The 13,848-nt window shown below is 45.9% G+C and overlaps 1 protein-coding gene across 2 annotated transcripts in view; it reads left to right on the top strand.

Annotated features, from left to right (window-relative positions):
* The first annotated feature begins 715 nt into the window (after positions 1-715).
* Positions 716-13,848, top strand: part of ANXA11 (annexin A11) — an 88,011-nt gene continuing 74,878 nt past the window's right edge. The window contains exon 1 of one of the 2 annotated variants that reach the window (XM_077259390.1): positions 716-912. The gene's annotated coding sequence lies outside the window, so the exon portion shown is untranslated. The remainder of the gene's footprint in view (positions 913-13,848) is intronic. The other variant, XM_077259393.1, reaches the window with a different exon arrangement.

Below are 13,848 nucleotides of genomic sequence, written 5' to 3'. Positions count from 1 at the left end.
TACTGCAACGACCAGGACTCTGGGGCGCTGCAGACACGCACCCTAAGGCCTCATTCACGTCAGTTTTTCACGAGTGCCTCTATTTCCACGGATAGCACGTGTCCCTGTGACAGGCTATGGTGCCCTTCACGTCAGTGCTTTCTGTGGACCCAGCAGTCTGTGAAAAACTGCAGAGACATGTCCGCTACTGTTCACACTCAGATGCCAGCCATGTGCTGTACGGTTTTTCACTGACTGATAGGAAAAGGTGGAGAAACTTTTTTCTCACCTGTGAAAAAAACTGCTGAAACTTTGTATGTCAAATCTGATGTCTGAACGAGGCCAAGGCTTTGACTGGGCTGTGAGGCCATTCTGGCTCTTGGCATCGTATCACCCTTGCCCCATCCAGGTGTCGCCTCCGCCTTGGGCTTGCCAGCTGAGGCGGACACTGAGTGGGCACTGTGTGTGGGCTCTTCTGGCCCGGAGAGACTGCTGATGGGTGTAGTGGCAATATGCCAGTCCTGAGGGCAGAGCGCTGCGTGCCAGTCCTGCAGGTGAGGCCGGGCTCAGAGGTGATAGCGAGCTCGCCCTGCATAACTGACTGCAGCAACGGCGGAACTAGTGAGACACCGCCTCAGGATTTCCATGGCACCAGAGCCGGCCCTCACATGAGTGTGTGTGTCATGTACACAGACGTCTGAGCCTGCTGGGCGGGATCCGTCTCCTCCTCTCACACACTTCAGTGTAGACTAGAGATGCTGGGAGGAGCGGAGGACACGGGGACGCGCCACGGGCGGAGGAGCGGCGCGGGACACGGAAACACGGGCGGAGGAGCGGCGCAGGACACGGAACCACGGGCGGAGGAGCGGCGCAGGACACGGAACCACGGGCGGAGGAGCGGCGCGGGACACGGGTGGAGGACTCGGCTAGCAGGTATGTGGGCATGCAGTGTTCTCACCACACATAGGTACCCTGTAACTGCCATTACTACTACGTGCCCTGCTCTTACCACCTTAGAGTCGTGGCGTGACTGGTAATGAATGGCGGTGATAGTAAGTCCTGTCATTGTACACATGTATCAGTTTGTGAGCAGCAGGGGCCACACCGACCGCTCGGGACCCTTGTGCACAGGTGTGTCTCGGCCTCTGTGTGCTTTTATGCCAACAAGGCTGCAAATTATATATCCTGATGTGTGTATGTATACATTGAATAGTGATAGATTCATCGGGTACACAACTGCTAACATCCCCAATTTTTAATTATATCCCATATGTGGATGCAAATTAGCACTCCACAGGATTGCATAGCGCGATGAAATCACCGGCACTTCCATGGTGTGGATGGATCAATAGTCTGTTTTGTACCGATAAGGTTGCACAGAGATGCTGCTGCTTTCTCTGCTGTTGGCCTGCGCCATATTTGGCATCCGCTTCTACATAAATGGAATGATTCTAGTAATAGAGGTATTACAAGAATGTGACTATGGCTAGTTCACAAAGGTCAGCGAAGGGAAATGTACATATCATTTTCGTAAATATGTTGGGCACCGGATTTTGCGATGCTTACTAATATGTAAGTATTAGGTTTCTTCTCAGTTGCACATACATTTTCATTACCACCCATGGAAATACAGGTCATATCCCATATGTATTATAGAATATATCACTCCTGAAATTTTTCTTAAAAGCAAATCTGTCTAGATTTCACAGTACAAACCATGTACATTATTAAATATATCTCGTAGACCTGATGAGGCTGATGTTCTTATCTTGAAAACCCATGTCAGTACGGTTGTATAATCCTCATATTAAGATGAGCATTTTGTTAATCTCTAGATAGTCATAAAATGCAAATATTGCTTTCAGACACCAGAAGTTTCATAATGGAATATACAGCCATTCTGACACGGATATGGATTTTTAAAGGAAGTATACTAGCCTCATTGGGACTGAGAGTTCAATATAATGGTGTATGCAGTTAGTAATGGGAGATTGGGTGACTGAAATGCTTTAGGGGCTAGTATTGGGTTTGGAGATCTTTCAGGACCGGTGTGGAGATACAGAGCTTTTATTATTAGTTTCTGCTTCTTAGGAGGAACAGTTCCTATAAGAGACTCATGCTTTGTATGTTCAAGGCTCTTTGTACACTATTGGTCTAAATGAGAGTGTATGCATTAAAGGAGTTGTTACATTATGAGTGAATGGACCTTATATAATGGATAGCTCACTTTGGACCCCATTCTATTAGCAGAGTGAAGAGCTCTTGTTAATTTTTATACTTTCCATACCCAGAATCCATACCCTTAGGGTATGTGCACACGTTGCGGAATTTGCTGTGGATTTTTCCGCAGCGGATTTGGAAAATCCGCAGTGCAAAACCACTGCGGTTTTCACTGCGGATTTTCACGCGGTTTCTTCTGCGGATTCCTCTGCGGGTCTTCAACTGCACTTTCCTATTGGTGCAGGTTGAAAACCGCTGCGGAATCCGCAGAAAGAAGTGACATGCTACTTCTTTTTTTCCGCAGCGTTTCCGCGCGGAATTTTCCGCAGCATGTGCACTGCGGTTTTTGTTTTCCATAGGTTTACATTGTACTGTACACCGCATGGAAAACTGCTGCGGATCCGCAGCGTCAAAACCGCTGCGGATCCGCAGCAAAATCCGCAACGTGTGCACATACCCTTATAATTACTGTAGCTGATGTCTTTTACAGAGCACTGTCCTAATGGGGTAATCCCGTTAGGTGGGGGTCAGCCTTCATCAGTCATACGTCACCACAAGTGTAGAGCTATAACTAGCCATACACACCCAAGCATAGGTGCAGCTTTTCTGACATTGTTCTGATCATCTGAGAGATTTGGTTAGTCATGTGTATGGAACATTTTTATGCCAGAAATAAGATGTGTGCTGTACAAATAGGATTCTTAAATAATCTTTATTTCCCTTCTCTGCTGGGTGTATGTGTAGCCAGATGAAATCGAGGCAAGGATTTCAGAACCTGGCCGTACAGGTTATAGTAATGTGAAGAAGAGTCTTAAGCCCGCATTGGCATTGCTGCTTGGGCACGGCCCCTGGTGATACGTGGGTTAAACGTGCCCTAAGTTCTTTACAGTTGGTTTATTACTTCTAATGCAAATAGTGTGTTTGCAGTGCTAGGAGCATAAAATGGTGGCATTGTGATGTCAGAGGAGGCTTTCCTGAGCGGGTGGAAAGTAATATTGGAGCCAAATGTTAATGTTTCTGAAGTTTCCTTTTTTCTACAATCTTGTAAATACAGTGCAGAGGGCTAAGTCCTGACAGAGGTAGCTTTATTCTAGTTCATGACGGCTATTTTCCTGTGGCTTCATGGCTATGTCCCTGCACGTGGCAGAAAGAGTTGGTAGTTTCCAGTCATGGCAGGGATGACGTTGCCTTCAGACTGCAGAATGTCTCCACTACACAGTATGTAACACAACCTTCTCCACTGTCATTATTATCACAGATTGTACAGGAGATATTGTATAAGGACCATCGGTAGGACTGAGAGCTAAGGCTAAGTTCACATTTGCGTATGTGTCCGCAGCGTATCGTCTGCATGCGCAAACGCATGCAAAAACGCCTGCAAACTGATGTGTACGCAGCGTTTTTTATCTGCATTCACTTACGCATGACGTAAAAAAACGCTGCGATTGCATGCATCTGTATGCGTTTTTGCATGCCTTTGGATTGTTTATGTGTAACACCCCAGGTAACTGGTTGTTACAGTGGCATTGCTTTCCTCATGGGGAGAGTGATGTCACGCTTGGAAGCAGGGAAGGATCCATTTATCATGTAATCAGCACCTACAACACCATTCTGACTTCAGGCCAGAAGGGGGAGCTCTATACCCGACTTCAGGGGAGCTGCTCTCTCTGGTCAGGAGGAGGAGTCAGTTTCTAGGCCATTGCTAGGCAGTTAGGAAGAGTTAGTAGTTGGTGAGAGGAGAGCGACGTGTGAGGAAGGAAAGCGGGAGCCATGCAGCTCCTGGGAAGGAAAGACAGAGCAGAGCAACTGATAAGGAGACTGAAAGGGAAAAGAAGCAAAGGCGAAGTTAAGACCAGAGGAGAATAGCTGCAATTTAGCTACCTCTTGACAGAGCGCAGACACCGGTGTCCGGGAAACCGAGGTTGTGAGGGGCTCTAAGATTCACAGCAGACACCGGCCGGACAACTGAACTACAGGTCACTTGCCCGCCCTGACACCTGAAGACACAGTGGTGTATAGAGCCCGGGTCGTGATAGAGACCCCGTGAAAAATTTTGAGCCACCTGTCATACAGGTTAGTGTCCCACTTACACAAAAGGACAGAAAACCCGTGAGGACCTTGTTGGACAGCTATAGGCAGCAAGGAACTACACCACAGCGCTAGGGGGAAATCCCAACCTGCTTCCAATCCGGTCGGACCACCTCCAGCCCCTGTGATCCGGTACCCTGGACTGTGGCTGCCTGAATTGCTCCAGTAAAGAGGTAAAGAGACTGCAACCTTGTGTCCTCTGTTTCTTATTACACCATTTCCATCTACACATGGGAGCCCTGGGGACCTACTTCACCTGTGGGAAGTTATACCATCCTGCTGCCATAACATCACCCCAGAGGACCCCTTTAAGCAGCGTCGGTCACCCCTGACCGAATACCACAGGTGGTGTCACTAACTGTCCTTATTTCCACAACCCCTTTAAAGACCTTCCCTTTAAAATGGGCGCCCAGGGCCTCAGACCGGGTCGCCGCCGCCGTGACACGTCCCTTTAAGTAACGGACCCGGTACCGCGTACCCCACGGCCCTGACGGGCGATTCATTTGCGCATGCATACGGTATTTGCCAATGGGCGTAGCTTATGGGTTTTCTATATATAGAGAAACTGCACAGCAGAAATTCACTCCTTTGGATGCTGTTGCTGCAAAATGGAGAGCTTCAGTATGAATCTGGATTTATCTTTAAAATTGGCTTTTGCTTTCGCTGTGGCTTGTGAGGAAGAAAGGAGAAGAGAAAGACAGAGAAGACGTCGTCGTTGTCGCTTTTGGCAACACCCCATTGTTGAACTCCGACAGCCGTGTAGCCTACCACTCATTGTACACAGAGCTTCGTGAAAACCCAGCGAAGTTTTTGGACTACACCAGGATGTTGCAATACAGCTTCGATGATTTGCTGCCACATGTCTGATGGTGATGAGGCCTTTCAAATGTCTGGCAGCCTCCTAAAACCATACTCAAGTCGGGACTTGAGTCACACAAAGAGGATTTTCAACTACCGACTGACAAGCGCACGAAGAACTGTGGAGTATGCCTTTGGTTTGCTGGCATCTAAATGGCACATTTTGGGCACAGCCATAAATCTCAAAATAGAGACAATTGATGAGGTTGTGAAAGCATGTGGTGTTCTGCATAACTACATCCTGTCAAAAGAGCAACCTTACTTTGAACTTGAGGAAACTGTTAATAACACATTGCAGGGTAACCAATATCACCCTCTCAGGACTACAGTCAAAGTTGCCCAAATGAGGGATAAATTTGCAGCCTATTTTGTTTCTGATAGTGGATGTGTGTCATGGCAAGATGAAGTGGTTTAACCTGTAAATAAAATGTACCTGTAATGTTACAATTTTAATGTTATGTACCTGTAATGTTTTCTGACTCTAATATAAACCCCTTTACCCCCAAGGGTGGTTTGCACGTTAATGACCTGGCCAATTTTTACAATTCTGACCACTGTCCCTTTATGAGGTAATAACTCTTCAATGGATCCCAGTGATTCTGACATTGTTTTCTCGTGACATATTGTACTTCATGATAGTGGTAAAATTTCTTTGATATTACTTGCGTTTATTTGTGAAAAAAACGGAAATTTGGTGAAAATTTAGCAATTTTCCAACTTTGAATTTTCATTCCCTTTACTCACAGAGATTTCTCTTACCCCCATGACGGCACCACAGAGAGAGGGATCCGCCCTCAGGAAACCTACAGGTGAAAAAGGCGGTACCTCTTCCACATCAGTTAGGTTTCCTGTCCCTGACGGGGAACCTGCAGCGTGGACGTCGTGGGATGCCGGGGTCCATCGGTGCGGTTATTGGCAGCGGGGGGCCCTGCTACGGATACGATGGCTAATCCTCCCCACGTTCCCAGGGTCGGCGGGCCTTGTGCGTGAGCGGGGGAGAAGCAGTGAAGAAAGACCCAGTCTGCTTCTCCCCCATCAAAAATTTAAACAACCGGTAATAGGTGACGGAGGTCACCTGGTGCCTTACCGCCGGTTCTCCCACTGGATAGCGTGCTCGTCCAGGGGTCCCTCCGCTGGCGCTGGCGGGCGCTTGAGATCCTGGAGGCGGGCTGCCTCCTCCAGCGTGGTCTGCAGGCGGGCCGGAGGATTGCGGGGTGGCCGTACTCCCTCCGGGAAAGATGGCGGAGGCAGAATGCACGCGCATGCGCGTACTGGGCACAAAGCATTCTGGTAGTCCCAGAATGCTCGGCGCCGGGGTCACTTCCGGGGCGGCGCACGGTATCTCTGGGTAATGGGCCCAGCGGTGCGCCGCCCCACTTATACATAAAATAAGGCAGAAAATAGATGGCCGGTGCTCAGAAAGGTCTCACCATGAGTGAGAGAGCAACCGGCAGAAGAGACTCTGCAGACCCCGCCGAAAAAGCGCCAACCGCAGCAACGTCAGCAGCAGCAGCACCATCGCCAGCAGCGGCGACAGCATGATACTCCTCAGCGTCGCAGCTCAGGATCTCAACGTAGCAGAGGCTCGGGTGGATCCAGCAGACCTGCAACGGTTCAAGTCGAGGAAGCTACTCCTACGCCAGAACCGGTATCCCCCTTAAATTAGGAGGGTAAGTGATCTTCGTGAATGCTTAGTTTATAAAAGGGGTTTTATTGTGTTTTTCTTAGGGGAAGACATGCACAGCGAAAACCAGGCACAGAGTATGCCCGATCTGCTCCGTAGAACTGTCCGCTACATGGGTAAAAAAACTCTGTGCCATATGCATTGAAAATACCATTTCCGAAGAGTCCCCGAGATTCGCATCCGACTTAAAACAATTAATTAAGGCCCAGGTAGAGGATGCGTTAAAAAGTGCCAAAGGGTTGAAAAAGAAACATAGATCCAAACATAGGTCCCCGGAGCCAAGTTCCAGTGAAGAAGATAGCGATACCTCTAATTCAGACAGCTCGCTTTCCTCTCTAACATCCTCTTCTTCCTCAGAGGGGGGCCGCAACTGCTTTCCCATTGATGAGACAGACGCTTTAGTAAAAGCGGTAAGAACTACCATGGGATTAGTAGAAACTAAATCCAAAAAAAACGCACAAGACTTTGTTTAGCGGTCTGGAACAAAGGAAACGTAGAGCGTTCCCAGTAAATGATAGAATACATGCCCTAATAAAAAGAGAATGGAAGAGGCCAGACAAAAAAGTCCTCTTAACCCCAAAAAGGAAATATCCTTTTGATGATCCAGCCTGTTCTTCCTGGAGTAAAGCACCAAAACTGGATGTCGCCATTGCAAAGGCGTCGAAAAAATTTGCTTTACCGTTTGAAGATATGGGGACCCTAAAGGACCCTATGGATAAGAAGGCTGAAGTATTTCTAAAAGGTTTTTGGGAAGCCGCGGGGGGGACTAACACCAGCCATAGCCGCCACATGTACCGCCAGAGTGTTAATGGTGTGGTTAGACCATTTACAGTCACAACTAAAAGATAGATCCCCCGAGAGAATCAGTACTAGATTGTCTCAATAATGAAAGGAGCAGCTGCGTTCCTAGCAGACGCATCTATAGACTCTGTAAGACTGGGGGCAAGAGCTGCTTCCTTTTCAAATGCAGCTAGGAGAGCTTTATGGCTCAAATGCTGGCCGGGGGACCTACAAACGAAATCCAAATTATGTTCTATACCCTGTGAAGGGGAGTTCCTATTCGGCCCTACCTTAGATGATATCCTGGAGAAAGCGGGGGACAAGAAAAAAGCCTTCCCGGGGTTCCCTAACCAATTATATAAACGGTCCTTTTGGAACAGGAAGTTCATGCGTAGAAGGCCCCCAAGAAATCAGAAAGAAGGATGGGACGATAACAAATTTAAGGGGAAAGGCTACTTGTTCAACAAGCCTGACACCAAAAAACAACAAACCCAATGAAGGTGGTCCCCAGGGAGGAAGACTGGTACACTTTCTTCCAGCCTGGGAAGAGATATCAGGGAGCATATGGACCTTTAAATATAATAAAAACGGGGCTGAAACTAATTTTTCATACAATGCCGTCTCGTCACTTTGTCATAACACCGCAAAGGAAAGCAGAAACCGAACAGCTGGGCCTTCAAAATGAGATACAAACACTGTTAGCAAAGAATGTCCTACAGGAGGTCCCAAGCCAGGAGAGAGTCATGGGATTCTACTCTCCTCTGTTTCTTCGGATGAAACCGGATGGAACTTACAGGACAATAATAAATTTAAAATTTAAAAAAATTAAACCAGTACCTACTGACGGAAAGTTTCAAAATGGAAACAATAAAAACATGTGTGAGAACGCTTTATCCGTCTTGTTTTATGACTGTCATCGATCTAAAGGACGCATACTACCATGTGCCCATACATCCAGACTACCAGAAGTTTCTCAGAGTGGCGGTATCAATGCAGGGGGAGCTGAAGCACTACCAATACAGGGCCCTTCCCTTCGGCCTAGCCACAGCCCCGAGGGTATTCACGAAGTTGATGGCGGAGGTCATGGCTCACATAAGAGAGCAAAACATAGTAATAGTTCCATATTTGGACGACCTCCTGGTAGTTGGCAAAACTCCCCTCCACTGCACTCAACAATTGAACAAAGTAATGACATCCCTGACAAATCTGGGTTGGATGTTGAACCTAGCAAAGTCAAAAATCATTCCAACCCAAGTACAACAATACTTGGGGTTAATAATAGATTCAAACCGGCAAGAATGCCGCCTTCCAGGAAGGAACGTTTCAAACATGATCCAACTGATAGAACAACTCAGAAAGTCTCCAGTAGTAACTCTACGAAAAGTGATGTCCATACTGGGATCAATGACAGCTTGTCTTCCAGCTGTCCAATGGGCCCAGAGTCACACCAGAGACCTCCAGTGGGAGATCTTAGAAGCAGATTCCATGTTAAAAGGGGATTTAGAAAAGCACTTGAAAATCTCCTTACAAACAATACATTCCCTAGCTTGGTGGGTGGATCCACACAATCTAACCAGGGGTGTTCCATGGGTATGGCCAACATCTATAACCCTAACTACCGACGCGAGTCCTTGGGGTTGGGGGGCTCATGTAGACAACCAGGTTGCTCAAGGGCCATGGTCGGAGGAAGAAAAACTGGGTTCTTCCAACTTGAAGGAACTCCTGGCAGTAAAATATGCACTCATCCACTTCCTACACTTCCTCCATTCCCATCACGTGAGGGTATCAGACAACAAGGTGGTCGTAGCCTACTTAAATCACCAGGGGGGCACGAGATCCCGTACACTGATGGAAGTAACAAAATCCATTCTAGTATTAGCAGAGGCCAATCTGTTGTCTCTGTCAGCCCTTCACATCAAGGGATCAGAGAACCAAACTGCAGATTTTTTAAGTCGAACACAACTCAAACAGGGAGAGTGGGAGTTGAATCAGGCAGTCTTCAACCTCATAGTACAATTGTGGGGTCTTCCAGAAATAGATTTATTTGCGAACAAACAGAACCGAAAGACTCAGGTTTTTTGTTCGATAGACCCGCGCGGGAACCCAGTAACCTTAGATGCTTTTTCGATTCCATGGAATCTTCATCTAGCCTATGTGTTTGCCCCAATAGCGCTAATTCCTTTAGTGTTGAATAAAATCAGGACGGGGCGAGAGTCATCATGATAGGTCCTTTCTGGCCAAAGAGAGCATGGTTTCCATGGCTAAGGATAATGTCTGTAACCGACCCCTGGGTTCTTCCAGAAATTCCGAACCTGCTGTATCGGGCCGGTAAATCACCCACAAGTAAAGAACTTGCATATGACGGCCTGGAATTTGAGAGGAAGCTTCTAATCAAGAGAGGATTCTCTTCAAATCTAGTCTCCACTCTCCTGCTAAGTAGAAAACCAGTGACTACTAGAGCATATGGGAAGGTTTGGCGAAGATTTTTATCAGTATCAGGTGCCAGTATATCTGAGGAAGTCCCAATTCAAAAGGTGCTAGAATTTCTTCAGAAAGGGCTAGAAAAAGGTCTAGCAACAAGCACGCTTAAAGTCCAGGTAGCAGCATTGGGGGCCCTTTACAACTATGATTTGGCGGTGAACCGCTGGATAAAAAGATTCATTAACGCCTTAACCAGATCTAGACCAGTAGTTCACCATACTACACCTCCCTGGGATCTAAATTTAGTTCTCTCGGCACTAACTAAAGCACCTTTCGAGCCATTGCCCCAAGCCTCTTTAAAAATATCGCTCAAAACCTCCCTTCTTGTGGCACTAACGTCAGCATGGAGGATTAATGACATGCAGGCCCTATCGGCATATCCACCTCTGACACGCATACTAGACGACAGAGTAATTCTTAAAATTGATCCATCCTACCTTCCTAAAGTGGCATCACATTTCCATAGATCGCAGGAGATCTCGCTACCCTCTTTCTGTCCAAACCCCAGAAATAGGAAAGAGGAACATCTACACACACTAGACGTTAAGAGATGTTAAGTCCAATATCTGGCAGCCACAAGGGACCATAGGAAGGATCCCTATCCTCTTTGTGTGTTTTCAGGGTCCAAATAAAGGACATAAAGCATCGAAGGCCACTCTTACGAGATGGATAAGGGACGCCATCATCCTCTCGTATTCGTCATCTAATGAAGCCATTCCAGGGGAAGTCAGAGCTCATTCAACCAGATCGGTGGCGACCTCCTGGGCAGAGAGAGCAGGAGCACCAATTGAACAGATATGTAGGGCGGCCACTTGGTCGTCTCCTTCCACATTCTTTAAGCACTACCAACTAGACCTGACCCCCTCTTCAGACCTCACTTTTGGCAGAAGGGTTCTAGAGGCAGTGGTCCCTCCCTAATGTACATCTATGAAATTCTCTCCGTAGTGCCGTCATGGGGGTAAGAGAATATCTTAGTTACTTACCGATAACGGTATTTCTCTGATCCCATGACGGCACCCGTACATTCCCTCCCTTCACGTGTGAGTGTGAATACTAGAGTTAGTCTTAATACTTAGTCACGCAGTGCCTCTAATAAGTTAAAATTAAAAAGTTTTTGCTTGATAACATTTAAGTTACAGCTGAAGTTCTGTTAAGGCTCTGTAAACCAACTGATGTGGGAGAGAGGTACCGCCTTTTTCACCTGTAGGTTTCCTATCCCTGAGGGCGGATCCCTCTCTGTCGTGCCGTCATGGGATCAGAGAAATACCGTTATCGGTAAGTAACTACGAAATTCTCATTTTTACAACACCATTTTTTTTTTTTTTTAGGGACCACATCACATTTGAAGTCACGTTGAGGGGTCTTATATGATAGAAAATACCAAAAAGTGACACCATTCTAAAAACTGCACCCCTCAAGGTGCTCAAAACCACATTTAGGGTATGTGCACACGTCAGGATTTCTTGCAGAAATTTTCCTGACAAAATCCGGACATTTCTGCCAGAAATCAGCATGCGTTTTTTTGCGCGTTTTTTTTACCTTTTTTTTTTTTTTGCGGAATTTTTGCGTTTTTCTCCTGACACTCCAAAATCATGGGAAATACGCAAAAAATCTGAAAAAATAATGAACATGTTGCTTCTTTTTCCGGATTGCGTTTTTTCTGCGGAAAAAAAAACGCAACATTTGCACAAAAAATGCGGAATGCATTTTAAATGAAAGGATGCATAATGTATGCGTTTTTTATGCGGTATTATAGCGTTTTTTATGCGGTATTATAGCGTTTTTATCGGGGGAATTCCGCAAAAAAAATGCAAAAAAATCCTGAAGAAATCCTGACGTGTGCACATACCCTAAAGAAGTTTATTAACCCGTCAGATGCTTCACAGGAATTTTTGAAATCATTAAAATTAACATTAACTTTTTTTCACAAAAAAATTTCTTCAGATCCAATTTGTTTTATTTTACCAAGGGTAACAGGAGAAATTGGCCCCCAAAAGTTGTTGTACAATTTGTCCTGAGTACGCCGATACCCCATATGTGGGGGTAAACCACTGTTAGGGCGCAGGGCAGAGCTCGGAAGGGAAGGAGCGCCATTTGATTTTTCAATGCAAAATTGGCTGGAATTGCGATTGGATGCCATGTCGCGATTGGAGAGACCCTGATGTGCCTAAACAGTGGAAACCCCCCAATTCTAACTCCAACTCTAACCTCAACATACCCCTAATCCCAACCCTAACCATACCCCTAACCCAACCGTAAACGTAATCCAAACCCTAGCCCCAACCCTAACCCTAATGGGAAAATGGAAATAACTAATTTTTTTTCATTTTATTATTTTTCCCTAACTAAGATGGTGGTAAAGGGTTGTTTTGATTTACTATTTATAGCGGATTTTTATAGCGGGTTTTTATGTTTGGCAGTTGTCACACACTAATGCTACGTTCACATTTGCGTTGTGCAGCGCAGCGTCGGCGGCGCAACACACAACGCATGCAAAACGCATGCATAACGCTGCGTTTTGCGACGCATGCGTTGTGTTTTTGGACGCCAAAAAAATGCAACTTGCTGCGTCCTCTGCGCCCTGACGCTTGCGTCAAAAAAGACGCAAGCGTCAAAAAACGCAAGACAACGCATGTCCATGTGCCCCCATGTTAAATATAGGGGCGCATGACGCATGCGTCGCCGCAGCTGCGCCCGACGCTGTGCTGCACAACGCTAATGTGAACGTAGCATTAAATACCCTTTTTATTGCAAAAAATAGTTTTTGCGTCACCACATTTTGAGAGCTATAATTTTTCCATATTTTGGTCCACAGAGTCATGTGAGGTCTTGTTTTTTGCGGGACGAGTTGACATTTTTATTGGTACCATTTTCAGGCACATGACTGTTTTTGATCGCTATTTATTTTGATTTTTGTTAGGCAGAATGAACAAAAAACAGCAATTCATGAATTTCTTTTGGGAGGGCATTTATACCCTTCCGTGTTTGGTAAAATTGATAAAGCAGTTTTATTCTTCGGGTCAGTACGATTACAGCAATACCTCATTTATATCTTTTTTTTTTTTTTTTGGCACTTTTATGCAATAAAAACTATTTTATATAAAAAATTATTTTTACATCGCTTTATTCTGAGGGCTATAACTTTTTATTTTTTTGCTGAGGATTCTGTATGGCGGCTCGTTTTTTGCTGGACAAGATGACTGTTTTCAGCGGTGCCATGTTTATTTATATCAGTCTTTTTGATCACGTGTTCCACTTTTTGGCATTGTTTTTTGCTTTTTTTTAAAGGGTTAACGAGTGGGAAAGTTTTATAGGTCGGGTCTTACGGACACGGCGATACTAAAGGTGTACTTTTGTTGTTTTTATTTACATAAAGAAATTTATTTATTGGAACAATATTTAGTTTCTTTATTTAGGAATCAAAAATAAAATAATTTACACCGTGTAATCTTTTTTTTTTTTTTTTTTTTTTTTTTTTACATTGTCCCAGGGTTATCACTATATAGTGTTAGATTGCTGATCTGACACTTTGCAAAGCACTGTGTCAGATCAGCAATCTGACAGGCAGTGCAGGAGGCTTGCCAGCGCCTGCTCTCAGCAGGCACTGACAAGCCGCCTCCCTGCGGGACCTGGAAGGACCCCGTGGCCATCTTGGATCCGGAGGGAGGAGACCCTCGGAACAACGCGATCACATCGCGTTGTTCTGAGGGTCTCAGGGAAGCACGCAGGGAGCCCCCTCCCTGCGTGATGCTTCCCTA

The sequence above is a fragment of the Ranitomeya variabilis genome, chromosome 4, assembly GCF_051348905.1.
Source record: "Ranitomeya variabilis isolate aRanVar5 chromosome 4, aRanVar5.hap1, whole genome shotgun sequence".
Classification (NCBI taxonomy): domain Eukaryota; kingdom Metazoa; phylum Chordata; class Amphibia; order Anura; family Dendrobatidae; genus Ranitomeya; species Ranitomeya variabilis.
Note: the sequence above shows the minus strand (reverse complement) of the source record. Positions and strands in the feature narration are given on the sequence as shown.